Source organism: Thamnophis sirtalis, unplaced genomic scaffold (assembly GCF_051295495.1).
Source record: "Thamnophis sirtalis isolate CommonGarterSnake01/CBP01778 unplaced genomic scaffold, rThaSir2_p1.2 scaffold_14, whole genome shotgun sequence".
NCBI lineage: Eukaryota > Metazoa > Chordata > Lepidosauria > Squamata > Natricidae > Thamnophis > Thamnophis sirtalis.
The window spans coordinates 11,089,351-11,096,544 of NW_028261394.1; positions in this window are offsets into that span (position 1 = coordinate 11,089,351).

The window sequence follows — 7,194 nt, forward strand, 5'->3', positions numbered from 1 at the left end:
TCTATCATGTAAAGGAAGATTGGGATGTCGCCGCGCCAGCGATGAAGTGGCGGGCGGAGTGTCGGAGGGAGCGCTCCTTGGCTTTCTCGGCTCCCCTTCGCTGCGAAGTGGTTTGGTTTCGCCCCCCGCTGTCAAGGCTCATCGGATCTAAGGCTTGGACGCATTTGGGGATTTTTTTCCCCCACCTCCCCTGATGAGCGTGATTCAGCGCTGATTAGCATAAGGGGCGGGGCCGGCGAGAGAAGGGCGGTCCTCTTTTTTCCCTGTTCCTCTTTTCTGGTTTTTTTTTTTGGCAAAGCTTGGCTGGATAATCCGGATAGAATCAATCAGGATTTGATCGGCGATAAATCAAGATTAGCATGTTACATGATCCATTTCTCTTGGAGCAACTGCAGGGGGAAGGTTCTGCAAGCAGGATTCCTGGCATCCTGTTATACCTTCCAGATGTTATATGGGCTTGTGCCCTCCAGCCTGAACATCTGGATTAGGGAAAGACTGGATTAAAAAATTAAACCCATTTGCTGTATCAGAAGCACAGGGTGGGGCTTCGCTTCATTAGATTTCCAAATGAACAGTGCAACAAAGTGTGTTTTTTTTTTTTTAAATTATTTTTATTTTTAGTTACATAGACAACAATGGGAAAGGGAGAGGATGGAGAGAAAAAAAAAGGGGGGGGAGGGAAAGCCCATCTTCACATACAATATGTCGTTTAATCACAGGTGCATCCCTACTAAGTTTATACATCCCGTATCTCTCTATTGTATATTTAATAAGCACCACAATAAGCTAGAGTTTAAAAAACAAAAAACAACAAAGTAAAACAAGGGAGAGAGGAAGAGGAAGAAAAGAAAAAAAAAAGGGTGAGGGAAGGGGGGGGAGGCCAAAAAGGACAAAAAAAAAAAAAAGTTCAAAAAGAGAAGGGGAAAAAAGAAAAAAGAAAGAAAAAAAAGGGTGGGGGGAGGGGGGAAGGCCAAAAAGGACAAAAAAGGTCCAAAAAGGAAGAGGAAAAAAAAAACAAACAAAAAAAAAACCAATTTCTTTATTAAACTCAGACTACAAGCTATTTGCATCTATACTAGCTGAGAGACTTAAAAAATACTTAAATGGCTTCATCCATTCAGATCAAAATGGCTTTTTACCTAAAAGACAAATCAAAGACAATATGAGAATAATTTTGAATACTTTGGAATACTATGAGGCCCATCCAGAAAAACAATTGGCACTGATGTTCCTCGATGCGCAGAAGGCCTTTGATAATGTGAATTGGCAGTTTATGTTTTTGCAACTGGAGCAGATGAACTTTGGCAAGAAATTCACTCAAAGTATGCGAACGATATACCAGAAACAAGCAGCAAAGATAATGGTAAATGGAGAACTAACAGAACCGATTGAAATAAAGAGAGGTACAAGACAAGGCTGCCCACTATCTCCGCTACTTTTTGTCCTAACACTAGAGGTCTTAAACAGAAAGATTAGAGAAGAAGAAGAAATAAGAGGAATGAAAATTAAGAGAGAAGAGTATAAACTGCAAGCGTTCGCAGACGACTTAGTTTTCATTCTTGAAGATCCATTAGAAACCGCACCCAAATTGTTAGAAAGAATAGAGGAATATGGAGAAGTAGCAGGCTTGAAAATAAACAAAGATAAAACAAAGATCATGACAAAGAATATCCCAGCTACACAAAAGGTTCAGTTGTCAGAAATGTTGCAGATTCAAAACACAAGTAAAATTAAATATTTGGGGATATATTTATCACCTAGATGTAGCACTCTTAAAGAGGATAATTATACCAGATTAAAACGACAAATAGCAATTGATTTGGAGAAATGGGGAAACTTGCATTTATCAATGATGGGAAGAATTTCTACAATTAAAATGAACATTCTACCTAGAATTTTATATCTGTTTCAGACAATCCCAATTAGACTGGGTAAGGATTTTTTTCTAGACTTAAATAAAACAGTTTTGAAATTTATATGGCAAGGGAAAAAAGCTAGAATAAAGCTTAAATTACTACAAGATGTTAGATCAAGAGGAGGTTTTGCTTTACCCGATTGGGAGCTATACTATCAGGCAGCAAACCTGATGTGGATTAAGGAGTGGATATCATTAAAAAACTCTAGATTATTGAACGTAGAAGGTCATGATTTGCTGTTGGGATGGCATGCCTTCTTATGGTATAAGGGAACTAAACCGCATGGTTACTTTAGAAGACATTATATAAGGGAGGCATTGTTGTTAAATTGGGAAAAGATTAAAAAATTACATTATTTAAAAATTCCAGTCTGGACATCAACAATTGAAGCATTCTCGTATCCGATAATACATAAAAAGGAACAAACAGTTAGATATATAGAATTATTGAATGCAGAGGGTGAGCTCAAATCTAGTCAAGAGTTGAAGCAAGAAGGGATGGAAATGAACTGGTATTCATATGTACAGATACAATCTAGATATAATGAAGATAGAAAAACTAAAGGTCTATATAATAAAATGACTGAGCTAGATAAAATTCTAACAGGTACCGATGAAAAAGTAATTAAAAAACTATATGGATATTTATTGGAGTTTAAATTGCATGAAGAACAAGTTAAAGAAACTATGATTGCTTGGGGGAAAAATTTTAAGTATGGGATTGATTTAGAGAATTGGCAGAAATTGTGGTCTCAAAATTACAAAATGACAATGTCTACTGCATATAGAGAAAATTTGTATAAGATGTTTTACAGGTGGCATCTACCCCCGACCAGAATCGCAAGAATGTTTAAGAATAAATCAGAAAAGTGTTGGAAATGTCACCAGATACCTGGCTCATACTACCACATGTGGTGGACTTGCACTGAAGCTAAAAGATACTGGACTAAAATCCACATGTGGTTGGAGAAAATGATACATAAACAAATAGACTTTAAACCAGAGGTCTTTTTATTGGGAATTTTACCAGAAACCTACAACAAAGACTTAAAATATTTGATTGTAAATGTTGTAACAGCAGCCAGAATTGTATTTGCAAAAAACTGGAAAAATGAAACAATACCAAAAGAGGAAGAAATCATTCGAAAAATAATGGACTGTGCCGAAATGAGTAAATTGACATTTGAAATTAGAGAGCAAGAAGATGAACAATTTTATAAGATATGGGACCTGTTTTATCAATGGCTAAGGGAAAAAGAACAAAATTTTGGAAATGAAAAATGATATACTTATGCTTTAATTGGAAAAAGTAAATGATGATATAATTATGCTGTGAAATAATTCAACAATGATATAAGGAAGTACTAATATAAGGTCTGGTGATATAATGTATAAGGTTAAGAATTTATTATAATGATATTTCGCTGCTGATAAGGTAATTCCAGTAGGGGAACAAATGAAAACTGGTATATATAGGCAGCGATGCCTTGTTGAACAATGAAGGAATAAGATCTCTGTTTGAAGGTATATGCAAGGTTAACAATGAATAGAAGTATATTCTTTGGGGGAAAACAATGCTAATGTTAACTGAATATATATGGTAGAAGGAAAATGAGACCTTTAGTTACATTAGAGGAAATATCTGAGATGGTAAACATTATTTGAAGATGTAGATGTTAAAACAACCGTAATCAAACGACATGCTGCATGTGATGATGGCTTTTTTTTTTTCCTTTTTCTTTTCTTTTCTTTTTTTTTTTGTTTGTTTGCAACAAAGTGTGTTGTGGCCCACCAGTAGAGCTGGCAGCAGATTCCGACAGTGAGGAGGTTGGGGAGGAACATGGGCCAGTCCTGGAGTCTGGGGAAGGCTCTGATGAGGGCTCTGTGTCGGAGGCAGACAGGGGGTCAGAGCTGTCTGACAGTTACCAGCTGCCTTCGGAGTCAGACATCAGTGAGGCAGAAGAACAGTTGGAGCCTGTTCCCAGTGTGTGCATGCACAGAGTTGCCAGATGAAGGGAACAGCTAAGGAACAAGGGTCGACTTGGGAGTAAGGCCACAGATGGACGATGAATGGCCCCTCCCAGAGGAAATAAAAGAGGAGCGAAAGGGGAGGGGAGTTTGCAGGAGACAATTAGTTCGCTTCATTGGTTGGTGACTCTCCGAGACTCCTTGCCAAAATTTGTAGATAACGGCCTGGCAGCTCTCCAAGCCGGATAAGGTCTGTGACCGTAAAGCCTCCCTCAAAAGACTTTGCTGGATGTGAATGAGCAGAATTCACAGTCAATTAATAAAAGCGGTTTTTGTCAGGACAAGGAGTCTGCTTGAGGCTCTTGGGAAGCCTAGGTCAAGAACAAAATGTGAAGCCCTAAAATACTTCCAGACAGGTTGCAATTCTACAGAAAACATCTTTAAATAAATAAGAGTGTGTCAAAGAAGGTCCTTGATTTACAACTGTTTATTGGTGGTTTGAATTTATTGTGGCCTTGGAAAAAGTGACTCCACCCCACGATCATGTGTGGCAATTTGGCTTTGTGCAACCCAGTTGCATTTATGAAGGTTGGAATGTCTTGCAGAGGCTAATCACACTTTGCAATTTTCCCAGCTGACAAGCAAAGTTCATTGGGGGAGTTGGATTTGCTCTGTCTTTCTCTCTGTCTCTCCCTCTGTCTCTCTCTCTGTCTCTCTCTCTGTCTCTGTCTCTCTCTCTCTCTCCTACCTACCTACCTATATCCTTCCTATCTATCTATCTATCTATCTATCTATCTATCTATCTATCTATCTATCTATCTATCTATCTATCTATCTATCTATCTATCTACCTACCTACCTACCTACCTACCTACCTACCTACCTACCTACCTATCTATCTATCTATCTCTATCTCCTACCTACTTACCTATCTCCTATCCATCTATCTATCCATCCACCCACCCACCCACCCACCCACCTACCTACCTACCTACCTACCTACCTACCTATCTCCTACCAACTTACCTATCTCCTATCTCTCTCTCTCTCCTACCTACTTACCTATCTCCTATCTATCTCCTATCTATCTATCTATCTATCTATCTATCTATCTATCTATCTATCTATCTATCTCTATCTATCTATCTATCTATCTATCTATCTATCTATCTCCTACTGACTTACCTATCTCCTCTCTCTCTCTCTCTCTCTCTCTCTCTCTCTCTCATCTATCTATCTATCTACCTACCTACCTACCTACCTACCTCCTACCAACTTACCTATTGATTGATTGATTGATTGATTGATTACATTTATATGCCGCCCTTTTCCCCAAAGGGGACTCAGGGCGGCTCACAATTCAATCAGGGAAGGGGGTACAGACAGGGGGATAAAAAAGACGAGACATAACAATACAAAATTAAAAACACACAACAACCATACCATTCAAGAAGGGGGGCAAAAACTCTTTAGCCCCAGGCCTGTCAGAACAGCCAGGTTTTGAGGGCTTTGCGGAAGGCCTGGAGGGTGGTGAGGGTTCGAATCTCCATGGGGAGCTCGTTCCAGAGGGTCGGAGCAGCCACAGAGAAGGCTCTCCTCCGGGTAGTCGCCAGTCGGCATTGGCCGGCGGATGGAACTTGGAGGAGGCCTAATCTGTGGGATCTGATCGGTCTATTGGAGGTAATTGGCAGCAGGCAGTCTCTCAAGTACCCAGGTCCAATACCATGAAGGGCTTTATGAGTGACGACTAGCACCTTGAAGCGTATCCAAAGACCAATAGGCAGTCAGTGCAGCTCGCGGAGGATAGGTGTTACGTGGGTGAACTGAGGTGCACCCACGATCGCTCGCGCGGTTACATTCTGGACTCTCTCTCTCTCTCTCTCTCTCTCTCCCTCCCTCCCTCCCTCCCTCCCTCTCTCTCTCTCTTGACATATGTAGAAACAGAAGTTAAATAAAAGGCTAGATATGTTATTGGCACAATATTGGCACAATTCTTTTTTCTTTTTACTGTTCGCAATTGTTTTTCAGGTTTAGCTCTACTGAATGTTTTACTGCATGGCCATATTCCATTGCTCGGAGTTTTTTTTTTTTTTATTGAAAATTTTTAGAAAAAAAAACTTTTTCAAATGTTTACCTCCCCCCCCACCCAACCCCCCCAAACCTTCCCCCTCCCCCCGACTTCCCAGAACAAATACAGGGTATAAATCTTTAACAAAGATGTTCTAAAGTAAACTTAAAGAAAGTTAGTATCATCTTTCATTTGAGCTTTAACTCCCCTTTGCTAGGCTAACTCTAAACAGATTATATCATTCCTTGTTTCTTCAGTCATAAGCTATCTGGAATTTCTTAGTCCCATATTTATTTTGAATATAGTCAATCCATCTTATCCACTCCAGTTTATATCTCTCATTTGAGTGATCTTTGAGATATGCTGATATTTTAGCCATCTCTGCTAAGTTTGTTACTTTTAATATCCATTCTTGAATAGTAGGCAAATTTTCCTTCTTCCAGTATTGCGCCACCAACAGTCTTGCTGCCGTTATTAAATACAAAATCGAGTTAGTCTCTATAACAGTACAATCAGTAGTTATACCTAACAAGAATAACTGAGGGGTAAACTTTATCCTTTTTTAAAGAACATTTTGCATAATCCACCATATTTTTATCCAAAATGCTTTTACTTTTTTACAAGTCCACCATATATGGTAATATGTAGCATCGAGACAATCACATCTCCAGCATTTGGGTTGTAAATTCGGATACATACAGGCCAGTTTTTTAGGATCTAAGTGCCATCTTGCTCGGAGTTTTGATGTAGGACACCCAAAGTTGTTTAGATCGGGCTGTTCTATTAAATAAATACACAAATTAAATCATGCTGAGAACCAAGAACAATTGGCTATAATGTCCATGGAAATAAGTTGTTTTTTGGATGTTGATTTCATGCGACATCCCGATTTTTCCAAGCAAACTTTCAAACGTGTGAACTTTTTGCCAACATAAAGCACCATTTATTTATTTATTTCCCACCCTCATGATTATTTTTTTACAAACTCAAGGCAGCAAGAATATTCAACATCCTCTCTTCCTTCTATTTTCCCCTCAACAACAACCCTGTGAGGTTACTTGGGCTGAGAGAGATTGATTCAAGGTCACCCAACCAACTTTCATGCCTATAGAGCAGGACCAGGAAATGATGGAATTTGGACTTACAGTATATGTTAACAAATTCTAGAAAAGAGAATCCAAATATCAGGATTTTCTTTAGTACTGTAGGAAATTAGCCTAGGAAATTAGCCCTCCTAGGAAAA